The 13,983-nt window shown below is 41.2% G+C and overlaps 1 protein-coding gene across 2 annotated transcripts in view; it reads left to right on the forward strand.

Moving 5' to 3' along the window:
* SPATA6 (spermatogenesis associated 6) overlaps nucleotides 1-13,983 on the forward strand; it is a 122,029-nt gene that overhangs the window by 64,854 nt on the left and 43,192 nt on the right. The window lies entirely within an intron of this gene.

Here is a 13,983-nt window from a genome sequence, read left to right on the forward strand (position 1 = left end):
AAAAATGTATCAATGGAATGGGTTCTACTTTGTTTCATTGGGGTTTCATGGAATGCTCGGTTGGCCTGGATGGCAGTGCTTTTGGTGTTGGCAGACTCTCGTGACCCGGGTCCCCTTGGCTTTTCCTCAGTAACTTACAACTCGACACATCCTCTTGGATTTAGGGTCACTGGCTTCCTTGCTGTTTCTCAGACAAAACACTCCATCTCTCATCTCTGGGCATTTTCATTGACTGTTCCTGTGCCTCAATTGCTCTCTGGCTCCTGAGTTCCCTAGTTTCCTTCCAAAAAAGCCATTGTTGACCACCCTTAATGGGAGTGCTTTATGCTGTTGTTTTCTGCAGTTTCTCCTGTCTGCAGCTTATTTGTACATGCATATTTGTGTTGTCCCCCAGGAGATGGCAAGATCCTTGAGGATGGGGGCTGACATTTGCCTTCTTTTTCATTCGCACTCGCATTTTCAACTGGCTCCCCAGTTGATGGCTGAGGAAGAATTGATAAGCCCAGGCAACCGACTGGCTCTGTGGGGTAAAGGAGCACGAGCATTTCATGAGAAAATTGTTCAGTTGGTATTTCAATGTATGTGACTTTGAAAAGTGACTTTTTGAAAAAGACCACCAGGAAAATAATTGCTGTCTAGCTACCACCTGTTGCAGAGGATGAAGAGATGTAGGTACTCTATGAAGAACTCAGTGAAGTTTTCTAAATCCAGTGAACCTACTTTGACATTTGGTGACATTAATGAAAAGGTGGGAGTAAGTGATGATGCAAAAAATGTAAGTTGAAAAATATAGCTCAGGGTGGAGGAAGAAGAAAGACCAAACTTTTATCCACAAAGCATCATTTCTAAATATCACAAATGTCTTACTTGAAAAAGTTTGGGGAGTTAGTGGACATGGCCTCAAGTAATATCCCCCAAAAGAAAAATGGGGAATTTCTGCAGGTCAAGATAGTAGAGTATTCAGTAGATTGCCTTCATTCTTCCATATTCCCCTCCAAATAACTATAAAATCATGCTGCCAAACAAATCCTGGAACAGCAGAACTAGCAAAAAGATAAGGTGAAACAATCTTTTAGCCTAAGAAACTTGGAAGATCAGCAGGAAAGGTCTGTCGTGGGTAAAAGGAGAGTGTAGTCCAGGACAGAAAGCATCCCAACAAGTCAGCAGCAAATCCCTGTCAGCAAACCAGGTAGATGCCAACCCTAAGCTGCCTAAGCAATAGGCACCCACAGGTGCTGGGCCCTGTCCGGTGCTTCAAGATAGCTCTGGTCAAATGGACAGCTTCCAGCGGCCAGACTCCAGTGGGCTTCAGCATAACCCCAGGGAAACACTCTGTCGGCCTAAACATACTCTAGACGCCAATGCCAGGACACTGGCCTAGCACCTGGTGAGCTGCCAGAAGCCTGGGGCCTCCAGCAGCACCAGCCCCCTCCCACCTCACCCTGTCAGAGCAGCATCAGACACAAAGGTCACACGTAAGCCTCAGGGCAGTGTAAGAGCAGCACCTGGTCACCACGGGGGCCTGCAGTCCCTGGCATAATAAGAAGCTTGAGAAAATATCCCTTTCACCTGGGAGCAGAGCTCAAATTTAAAAGAAAGGGAAAAGGCCAAAAAAGATAAGCAAACAACAACAAAAAGAATCTGACCATAGAAAGTTGTTATGGTGACAGGGAAGATCTAGACCAGGGGTCCTCAAACTTTTAAAATAGGAGGCCAGTTCACTGTCCCTCAGACTATTGGAGGGCCGGACAATAGTAAAAACAAAAACTTTGTTTTGTGGGCCTTTAAATAAAGAAACTTCATAGCCCTGGGGGAGGGGGATAAACGTCCTCAGTTGCTGCATCTGGCCCGTGGGCCGTAGTTTGAGGACCCCTGAATTCTAGACATAAACTCAGAAGAAAACAACAATCAACGGAACAAAACTATTGGGAATCACATGATTATCTCAATAGATTCTGGAAAAGCTTTTTGACGATATAAAATACCCATTCCTATTAAAACACTAGAGAGCATAGGAATAAAGGAAGTATCTCTTAAGATGCTGAGCAATATCTATATAAAACAATCAGTAAGCATTATCTGTAATGGAAATGAGCTAGAAACCTTTCCAATAAGATCAGGGGGATCCATTATCACCACTATTATTTATTATAGCATGTTAGCTCTAGCAATGAGAGAAGAAAAAGAAATAGAATAAGGAATGAGGAAACAAAACATTCACTTTTTGCAGATGATAACTGCAAAATTATTGCAGAGAATTAACTCTAGAGAATTAACTAAAAAACTACTTGAAACAATTAACAACTTTAGTAAAGTTGCAGGATATAAGATAAACTCACATAAATCATCAGCATTTCTTTATGCGACCAATAAATCCTAGCAGTAAGAGGTAGAAAGGGAAATTCTATTTAAAATAATTAAATAATATGAAATATTTGTAGTCTACCTTCCAAGACAAACCTAGAAACTATATGAACACAAATACTTTTCACACAAAGTAAGATTTTAAACATTTGGAAAAAATATCAGTTGCTCATGGGTAGACTGAGACAATGTAATAAAAATGACAATTCTACCTAAGTTTAATTTACCTGTTTAGTATCATACCAATCAAACTATCAAAACATTATTTTATAGAGCAAGAAAAAATAAAAACAAAATTAATCTGGAAAAACAAAAGGTCAATAATATCCAGGGAAATAATGAAAGAATACAAAGGAAGGTGGTCTAACAACATCAGATTTCAGACTACATTATAAAACAATAATTACAAAATTATCTGGTATTGGCTAAGAAATAGAGTGGTAGATCAGTGGAATAGATTTGGTGCCCAACACACAGTAGTAAATGAATGACACAGGCATAGTAACTTGGTATTTGATAAACTCCAAGACCCCAAGCTTTGGGATAAGAGCTCAATTTTTGACAAAAACTATTGGGAAAACTGGAAAGCAATAAGGTATAAACTAGATACAGATCAACAACTCTTGTCATATACTAAGATGAGGTCAAAAAGGGTATATGATTGATACATAAGCAAATTAGAAGAGCAAAGAGTGGTCTACTGGTCAGATATATGAAGAAAGGAAGAATTCATGACCAAAAAGAGAGAGAATCACAAAATATAAAAGAGATAATTTTGATTATATTAAATTAAAAATCTTTTGCACAAACAAAACCAATGCAACCAAGATTAGAAGGAAAGCAGAAAGCTGGAAAATAATATTTACAGCAAAAGTGTTTTTTATAAAGACTTCATTTGTCAAATAGAGAAATTAGCCACATTTATGAGAATAGAAGCCATTCCCCATTTGTTAAAGGTCAAAGGATATGAATAGTTCTCCAAAGAAGAAATCACAGCTTTATAGGCATATGAAGAAGGGCTCTAAAACACTTTGGATTAGAGAAACACAAATTAAAACTATTCTGAGGTACCATCTCATACTTGTTAGATTGGCTAATATGACAAAAAAGGAAAATGCTAAATGTTGGAGAAGATATAGGAAAATTGGGATACTCATATATTGTTGGTGGAGTTGTGAACTGATCCAACCATTCCAGACAGCAATTAGGTGCTATGCCCAAAGGCAACCAAACTGTGTGTGTCCTTTGATCTAGCAATACTATTAGAAGGTCTCTCTCCCAAAGATATCATAAAACAGCAAAATGACCCACATATACAGAAATATATCAGCCCTTTTTGTGGTGGAAAAATATTTTTAATTGAGAGGATGCCCATCAGTTGGGGAATGGCTGGACCAGTTGTGATATATGAATATAATGGAATATTATTGTGCAGTAAGAAATGAAGAAAGGCAAATTTCAGAAAAATATGTGTAAAGACATGTATGAACTGATGCAAATTGAAATAAGCAGAATGAGGAAAACATTGTATACAGCAGGGGTCCTCAAACTTTTTAAATAGGAAGCCAGTTCACTGTCCCTCAGACTATTGGAGGGCCGGACAATAGTAAAACAAAAACTTTGTTTTGTGGGCCTTTAAATAAAGAAACTTTATAGCCCTGGGTGAGGGGGATAAACGTCCTCAGCTGCTGCATCTGGCCTGCGGGCTGTAGGTTGAGGACTCCTGGTATACAGTATCAGCAATAGTGTGTGATAAACCACTATGAATGACTCAGCTCTTCTCAGCAACATGATCTAAGACAGACAAATACAAAGAACTCATGAAGGAAAATGCTATTCACATCCAGATAAAGAACTGGTATTCTCTGAATGCAGATTAAAGCATACTTTTTCACTTACTTTATTCTTTTGTGTCATATATATTTTTAATTAATCCTAGATGCTTTTGTTTGTTGTGAATTCTACCAGTTGCATATTTTGCCATCCTCACTTGTATTTAGATACATTAACTGTTTTAAAATAAATATAATACAGAATTTTAAAAAATTGTTTACAACAGTCAAGCAATGATTCAGCCCTGATATGTGAACCATTTCTGAATCAGCTGTCTATATATTGAGAGGACACTGATTTCTTTTTTTATTATAGCTTTTTATTGACAGAGCATACGCATGGGTAATTTTTCAACATTTACTAAACGCTTCTGTTCCATTTTTTCCCCTCCTTCCCTCCACCCCCCTCCCCTAGATGTCAGGCAGTCTCATACATGTTAAACATGTTAAAGGTATATCTTAAATACAATATATGGAATACTGATTTCTTAGAATAAAAAGGTCAGCATTAAGAGCAAACATTAAAGAAAAAAACGAGAAATAAAAATATTTCAGGCCATTTTTTGGATAAATGGGAAAATGAATGAGGGAAAAGACCTCAATGTCAATTATAATAATTTCTCACAGAAGTTTAACCAATGCAAATCAGTAGTCATCAAATGGAGACCATGAACCTCAGTGACTAAATATTGGATTTGCCAAGCAGAGAGCTAACAGCAGTTGAAGGAAACACCAGTTTAAACTTCATGCTCATTTGCAGAGGAGATAGTAAAAGAGCCTGCAAAGCCTATGTGCCTCAAGAAATGGGGAGAAGCCATGGAAGAAAAGTTAGACAACCCCACAAAGAAAGTTGTCTTGAGGACACTGAAAGATGCTATATTAGGAGAGAAAACAGATAAAAGGTGGAAATTGAGGCAGAGATTTCTTGGAGCAGACTCCATTTTTTAAAACCATCAAGTACAATGGAACCTCCCAGTTTGAGTCCTCATCAGAGTAACAAATGTGCTGCTTTGGGGAGCAGAAATGACATTGAAGACATGGAAGATGGGGAAGACTGGTTCAAGTCGACAGTGCTTAGGGTGGTGATGCATGTTCTCAAGGATTTGGTCCTTTGATAAGGCACTGTGACAACGCTTGTGACTATTCATAAGATCCTAGACTTAGAATCGGAAGGGAGCTGAGAGAACTTCAAATCCTCATTTTGTAGAAGGAGAAACTGAGGCAGAAATAGGTGGTGACTTGCCAGTAAGTATCTGAGACACAATTTGAATTCAGGTCTTCCTGACTTCAAATCCTACCTTTTACTACTTCACCATGGACAGGTCTCTTATTCTCCCAAGCCATCTGAGCCATACCATTCTCTTCAGTCTCCTCAGAGCGGCTCATCTTGTACTTCATCAAAAAACTTGGTCATCCATAATGATCCAACTTTGAATCACCTTAACATTTATTCCTCCTCTTCTTTTCCTTTGCTTCAGTCTTATATCATGAGCTGGCACTTTTCTTTGCCTATGCTAACAAGAGTCCTGGTAGATAAAAGCTACTAGAATCTGAATTGGAAGATAAATTTTATTTTTTAATAATAGCTTTTTTATTTTCAGAACACATGCAAAGATAGTTTTTAACATTCACCCTTGCAAAACCTTGTATTTCAAATTTTTCTCCCCCCCTTCTCCCTCTCTCCTCTCCTAGACAACAAGTAATCCAACATAGGTTAAACATGTGCAATTCTTCTAAACATATTTCCATATTTATCATGCTGCATGAGAAAAGTCAGATCAAAAAGGGGGGAAAAGAGAAAGGGAAAAAAGCAAGCAAACAACAAAAAAGTGAAAATACTATATTGTGATCCACATTCAGTCCCCACAGCCCTCTCTCTGGATGCAGATGGCTCTCTTCATCACAAGTTTATTGGAACTGGCCTCAATCATCTCATTGTTGAAGAGAGCCACGTCCATCAGAATTGATCATCATAGAGTCTTGTTGTTGCCGTTTACAGTGATCTCCTGGTTCTACTCACTTTACTTAGCATCAGTTCCTGTAAGTCTCCCCAGGCCTTTCTGAAATCCTCCTACTGGTTGTTTCTTACAGAAAATAATATTCCATAACATTCATATACTGTAACTTGTTCAGCTATTCTCCAGCTGATGGGCATCCACTCAATTTCTGGCTCCTTGCCACTACAAACAGGGCTGCCACAGACATTTTTGCACATTAAGGGTCCCTTTCCCCCTTTAAGATCTCTTAAAGATACAGGGCCTGGGATACAGGCCTAGTAGAAACACTGCTGGGTCAAAGGGTATGCACAGTTTGAAAGCCCTTTGGGCATAGTTCCTAATTGCTTAGAGAAAGAGAAACACTGAAGATGAAAGCAAGGTCTTATACCTGAAAATGAACATGATATGCTGGATATATTGCTCTGAGAAGTGTCAAGAGAGCAAAAATTCAGAAATGAGCTGGTGTTGTTGAGCACACAAAGACTTTTTTTTTTTTTTTGCTTCTGGTTATATTGGGGAAAAGAAAGATTGAAGAAGGGATAAGACGATCTCTTGGGGTAGACTGGCAGATAGTACCTGACAACAAGAATAGTCAGAAATACTCAGTTTCTATTTTGCTTTGTCTTTGCCTGTCTTCATGGACTCTTAGGCTAGAAAAGACAAAAAAGGGGGAAGTGATACCCATAATAAGGAAGGAAGCAGTCTGAAAGCACACAGATGCCCTCAAATGAATTCAGTCAGCCACCCCAGAGGAAGGACATCTGTGAATCGTGGAAGAACCAAAAGTGACTGGAGCACCATTGTGAGAATGGGGGAGCTGCTCCAGGACTGGGGAGGCAGACATCCTGATTGTCTTTTGGTGAATTTGACTTCAATTCCTGACATTTTAGAAGATGTTATTAAAGAAAAGCCTTAGCAAACACTCCAGAAGGAAAGTGGCAACTGTTAAGAAGGCAGTTGTCTTCATTGAGAACAAGGCATGCTGGAACTTAATTTCATTTCTGTTTTTGGTGACGTTCCTAAGCTGGTGATCAGAGAATGTATTACTTATAGATAGCTTATCTGGGTCTTAGCAAAATGGTGGATAAACTATCTTGTATACTTCTTGTGAAAAGCGGGGAAATGTGAGCCAGCAGAGAACCCCCAAACCGGGAGGCACCTTGGGCCATTTGGTCCCACCTGTGACCTGAAGGAACCTCAGATAATCCATCCTACCCCCCTCACTTTACAGAGAAGAACGCAGTGGCCTTTGGAGCTGGTGGGAGCCGAAGTGCCATTCCTCTTGATTCATCACTGACAGGTGGCATCTGTACTGATTTGATCATTGATGGCTGTCTTAATGGCTTTGTTCTCATGCTCACTAAATGCTCAGGATGACAAAGTTAGGATCCAGGGAGATCTTCTCAGGCTAAAATATGGGGCTGTTGAATTTAATGTGAGTCAGTTTATTTTGAGAGAAAGGTTTCAATTTCAGACTGCAGATGATCTGAAAAAGATAGAGATTGCTCCTGCTTTGTTTTTTAGTGGGCTTCAAGTTGAGCATGAATCTCCCATGGGTTCTGGTGTCCAGAAAATCCAGTGTGGGTTAGAACTGTAGCACTTCTGGGGTAAAGGGGCAATGGCCCCTTGTCTGTGCCCCAGTCAGCACACACCCAGAGTCTTGGACTCCGATGTGGGCACCTGAGGACCAAAGGACGTTGGTGAGCTTCCATCTATCCAGAGAAAGGCAGTCAGAGTGGATGAACCTCTAGTCCATGCCATAGGAAAGTGGACTGAGGAACAGGGCCCATTTGGTCTTAAGATTCAGGGATAGAGGGATGGGATGGCCATGTCTAAAGCCTGGAAGACCTTTCACAGGCAAGAGAGGTGAGCAGAGAGAAGCCAGAGGAGAAAATCAGACAGAGGCAGGGAGGTAGAAAAATCAGAACAAAAGGTAAAAACCATGAAAGAGAAACAGAAAATAAAGGGGGAAAAAACTGACACAGCATGGCTGATTTGCATCGCATCTCCATAGTTCTTTTTCTGGGTGCAGATGGTGTTTTCTGTCCAAAGTCTATTGGGATTGCCTTGGATCACTGAACCGCTGAAAAGAACCAAGCCTTTCATAGTCAATCATAGCACGTTCTTGCTGTTACTGTGTAGAAGGTATTCTTGGTTCTGCTTGTTTCCCTCAGCATCAGTTCATGTAAATCTTTCCAGGTCTTTCTAAAATCAGTTCATCATTTTTTTATAGAACAATAACATTCTATGTTATTCCATATGATATACCATACCTTATTCAGCCATTCCCGAATTGATGGGCATCTACTTACTTTCCAGTTCTTTGCCACCACATAAAGAGCTGCTACAGACATTTTTTGTACATGTGGGTCCTTTTCCCTACTTTATGAACTCCTCTATTCCTTGGGATCCAATAAAGATACACCTGCATCCAAGATAATCGTATAAATGTGACTACATATATTGAATTTTTACCATGTTTAACATTGGATTATTTGCCATCTAAGGGAGGCTATGGGGGAAAGGGAGGGAAATTTGGAACACAAGGTTCTGCAAAGGTCAGTGTTGAAAAAATATGCATGCAGATGTTTTGAAAATAAAAAGCTGTAATAAAAAAACAGAAACAAAAACACAAGATACAGCTGCATCAAAGGCAGCTTATTTTAAAGCACTTAGGCATGGTTCCAAATTGTTTGCCAGAATGGTTAGATCTTTTTACAACTCCACCGACAATGCCTTAGTGTCCCAGTTTTCCCACATCGAGTGGGCATTAACTTAAACTATAACAGCAGGGAGGCACAGACATAGCTAACCTAGCTGGCGCAGGGGAACCTTTGATTCCCAGTCATAGAATAACCTTTGTTCCTCTGTGGAGATCTCATTGACTTCACCATAGGGCTGCAGGGGGTGAGTCCAGCTGGGCCAGCTTCTTTCCGAGCTGTACAGTGGTCTGTCTGCTGCTGGGTCGGGCTGATCCATGGGCTGATCTGGTAGCTCTATTGATCTGGCTGCTTCCATTTGGTTCTTGCTGCTGGTGAGATCTCTGAGAGGTCCTTGGACTGTCAACGCATCAGGTCATTGGGTACTTTCATTTTGGAATATTCATTAATCTATACTCGGGAAAGAATAAACACACAGAGAAAGGCCTTATGCTCATGATAATGCTACATCCCAAACTGACTCTTGGAACCAGCTCAAAGTCATCCTACCTTGTTTGCCAAATAAATGCTTATTATATTTCTTTCTTTTCCGAAGGAAATATAATAAGCATTTATTTGGCACCTTCAGTGTGCCAGAAACTGTTAAATCCTTTCCAAAGATCTCTTTTGATCTCATCTGAAGGAAAGGAGTTTGATCAATAGATTGGCCGTCTCTTCTGTAAGCACGCTCATTTTTGGCTTAGCAATAGTTTTTCTGGCTCTGCAGCCAGTTAGAAGACTTCATCATCCCAAAGTGAAAGCCTCTAAGTCATTTGCTCCGAGAAGTGACAATAAAAAGTTGCATATATTTCCCAGGGACTTGTTACCTCACCATGACCACAGAACTATCTTCTGGTGAACTTGCTAGTGACGGACCTTCCCATATTAGACAGGCTATTCTACCCATTGGAGAATCTAGGTGGTATAGTGGATGAAATGCTGAGTCAGAAAGACCTAAGTTCAAGTCTGACCTCATACACTAACTAGCTGTATGACTCTGAGCAAGTCACCTCACCCCATTTACCTCAGTTTCCTCATCTGTAAACTGAGCTCAAGAAGGAAATGGCAAACCACTGCAGTATCTCTGTCAAGAAAATCCCACATGGAGTCATGAAGGGTTGGACACAACTGAAAAATGACTCAAAAACAATAAAATTATTCTATTCTGGACACAGGCTGATCCATCACCTTGAAGGAGCTGAAGCTTCATGGGACCCTAGATCCAGACCTGGAAGTGGCTCTGCATCCCCCTAGTCTAGTTCCTCATGTTTTACAGAGGAGGAAACCAAGGCCCAGAGATCCTCCTTGACCACCTGATATCACTAGAGTAAAAATTAAAGAGGAGACCTTGATCTCAGAGCCAGTGCTCTGCTCGAAGGGTCCTGCTATTTTTTATGTAAATTATTATTAACCATTATTTCTGCCCCTTTGGGATTAACAAAGTAATTTCCTTAGAGGAGGAGTGTCACAATTTTATGGTCCCCATTTTACTGATGGATAAGCACTGAGGGAGATGATCTCATCAAGGAAACTCTGCTGAGCCCTGGGTCCAGTGTGCAGGACAGGTGGGATTTCCCCTTGTGAAGCTCAGGAAGAGCTGCTTGATGCAGAACAAGGAATGGGATTCAAACCCATTCCTTAGTGAATGGGGCCTAGGAGCTCCCCTTGGTCAATCTGGATGAGGAAACACAAAATGTTCATGTTCTTCAGGAGCGCCTTGACTTTCTCCCCCTTCCATGCAAAGATCAAATTCAGGGGTCAGATGTGATGGGAGCTAGTGCATCTTGGAGTCAAAGGCCAGGGAGATCTGAATTCAAATCCTGCCTCAGATACTTTGTAGCTTAGGACTCTGGGCAAGCTCCTTACCTTTGCCTGTTTCCTCATTTGTAAAATGGAAATAATAGTATCATTCACCTCTTAGGATTGTTGTGAGAAAATTCAGTGAAATCCTTAAAACACTGTATACTAGTGATTATGAAGGCGGTGAGGTGGAACAGTGCTAGAGAGACAGCTGGCCCTCAGACTGGCTGGGAGACCCTGGAGAATGCCATGTGCCTCAGTTTCCTCAGCTGTGGAATGGAGCTCTCAATAGCACCTTCCTCCCAAGGTTGTCACAAGCACAAATAAAATGAGATAATGTTTGTAAAGTGCTTTGTGAACCTTAAAGCACTATAGAAATGCTACCAATAATAACAGTATTAATACTAACATATTTTATATAATTATAACAGTGTTTACATAATTTATATTTGTATATTTATGTAATCATATTTGAATATATTATTTATATAAATGATAATAGCTATTATTCCTGGCTTTATCCGTGGCTCCTTTCCCTCTGGTCAGGGGCTTTCCTCCCTTTACCACTTCTGCCTCTGAACTTTTGATCCGTTTATCAGGCAGCCTAATAACGAAGGAGAACAGAGTTTTCCTTACACATTTACTGGTCCTTAGAAGAAAGGGGACAAGGACGAGTCTTTGTTATTAATAGTTTAAATGTTCCAGCTCTTTGCTGTTAGCCTCTGATGACTCAGAGATCTTCTCCTTTAATTAAAGGTGCTCAGTGAGGAAGCCCCAGCCCTGCATCAGGCAGAAACAATGGCCCTTGGTGGGCCCTGAGATTTTCTGTCACTTCTTCCATCCTGTCCCCTCCTCCCTGTGTCTGCATCCTTTCATAGCTGTAAGTGAGAAGATGTGAGGATAATTGGGCTGCGTGCAGCTCCATTTGCTCATTTTTAGCACATGTTTTTTTGGTGATAACAATTGGTACGACTGCAGTGATTTGGCGAGGAACTGTTAGCTGTGTGGAGAGGAAACATGGCTAAGGCTGTTTCTGTCTACTTGGTTCTGTTCTTCTGGGGGCAGCTAGGGCCTGGAGTCAGGAAACCTTCCTAAGTTCAAATCTGGTCTCAGACACTTAACTAGCTGGATGACTCTGGGCAGGTCACTTCATCCTGTTTGCCTTAGTTTCCAAATCTGTAAATTGAGCTAGAGAAGGAAATGGCCAACAACTCCAGTTTTTTTTTGGCAAAAAAAAACCCCAAATGGGGTCACAAAGAGTCAGAGATGATAACTGAACACAATACCAACAAACTCCTTTAAAGTAGCGTTGTAGCCTTCCCTGGGAAGCTTCCCTGAGCCCACCAGCCTTCCATCCTGGGTTCAACAATTGACTTTTTGATCTGAGGATCAACCTAACCCAGTGAGACAAAACCCATCACCATCAAGTGGGTCCAGAGATACTCTGTGGAGAGTGGCTGCTGAGACACAGGGGTGTGGGGGCTTGCCTCGGAAGGAGGAGCTGCTGTCGGCCCTTTTGTAAGTGAAGGAGTTGGGATGCAGCAGAGGGTCACCATCCATGGGCAGAACTCACTGGATGCTAACATTAGGAGAATGAGGACTCCCCCGAGTGGGGGTGGTATAGCAGGCCTGCAGCCAAGAAGAGCTGACAGCACTTGTCCGGAATGGCTCACGTTTATGTGGTCTTTAAAAAAAGGTCACAGAACCCTTTTATCAAAACCCTGGAAGGAGGGGAATATGAATGTTGCTAACCCGAGAATGATGTTAAGCCAAGCTTCTGACCCAAATGGCCACCTCAAGAAGTTCAGCAAAAATGCAACAGGAAGCCGAACAAGCAGGCGCTAAAGCTGGATAGATGAGCAAATTGAGCACCAACTAATATAGGAAAACGAATATAGTTTTATAACTATGTTATATAGGAACTAAATAGGAATATATATATATATATATTCCTATTTAGTTCCTATATTAGTTCATATATATATGAACTAATATAGGAAAACCTAGAGACCCCCAAAAAGGAGAATGACTAACAACTGCAAATGGAGACTCCAAGGAGAAACTGGATCTCCCACAACAAGCATAGCAGTTCTCAAAGTGTGGTCTCCAGACTCCTAGGTGCCCATAGCATACTTTCATGGAGTCTGAGAGGTCAGAGTGATTTTTGTAATAATACCAAGATAGGTATTGGTAAAAATAGCAAATTGTAATTTCTAAGCTAAGCACTGGTAGCACAAATATTACAAATATAGATAGTAACTCTCCTCAAGGAGCATACATTCAAATATGGAAGGACGAGAAATATAGAGGGGAGATGGACAAGGAAGGATGTTTTATTTGGGGGAAGTAAGAAGGACTGTAAGGAGGAGATGAGAGTGAAGAAGACTGGGTGGCTAGTGGACAGGCTGTAAAGCTTGGTATCTGGCTTGGTGTCTGGGGCTGGTCTGTACACCTTCTGGCCCAATTGGTGGGCCCAGTCGGTCTGGGGCCAGAGATCCAAAGAAGAGTAGATCGGCTTCTCCTGGTCTGGGGCACAAATTCTGGAAGACCTGGGGTAGAGTCCTAGGTGTCTGATCCTGTGTGGAGAGAACTGGCTGGGCAGAGACTGGCTGGACTAGACTTGAGACCAAAGCTAGATTCTCTGTGTTCCCACACACTGATGGAAATGCTTCTTGGGTTAGTGTCGTGGCCTTGGCTTGCTCACCACAGAGAGTGGTCCCAGCCAAGCCCAAGGCCAGGTGGTGGAGATTCACCCAGAATGAGTCGGGGGGCTCCAAATGAGGGCTAAAGATGGGGAGCATCTCCTCATCTCACATAAAGCTGCACAAATAGTGCTTTGGGTAGAATTCCCATAGACACTTCTTCCTCCAGTTTCTCCTGTTCCCTCTGAATCTCAGAGCTGGAGAAACTTTCAGAGGACTATCTGTGTATCTTCTCCGCAGCAATCCTGGAGTGGCCATCCGGACAATCATAACACAGCAGACCATGAGCTTCATTCAACAGTGTCTAACAAACATGAGTAAAGTGCACATAGCACGATGTCGATTGCTGGGAAAAGTACAAAGTTTAGATAAGACATAGCCCTTCATAGAGTTTATAGCCTGACAAAGAAAAAATCCCAAACATAGATAATTATATATAATATTACTTGGTAAGTCTATTACAGAAAAGTGTGCAGTGGGAGGTCTGTGGGAGAAGCTGTGAGTAACCTTTCTAAAGGAGAAAAACAGAGAAAGGAAGAAGAGATGGATGTTCATGGATAAGCAGAAATTCAGGAACAGGCCATTCTTG

The sequence above is a fragment of the Sarcophilus harrisii genome, chromosome 4 (genome assembly GCF_902635505.1).
Source record: "Sarcophilus harrisii chromosome 4, mSarHar1.11, whole genome shotgun sequence".
Classification (NCBI taxonomy): domain Eukaryota; kingdom Metazoa; phylum Chordata; class Mammalia; order Dasyuromorphia; family Dasyuridae; genus Sarcophilus; species Sarcophilus harrisii.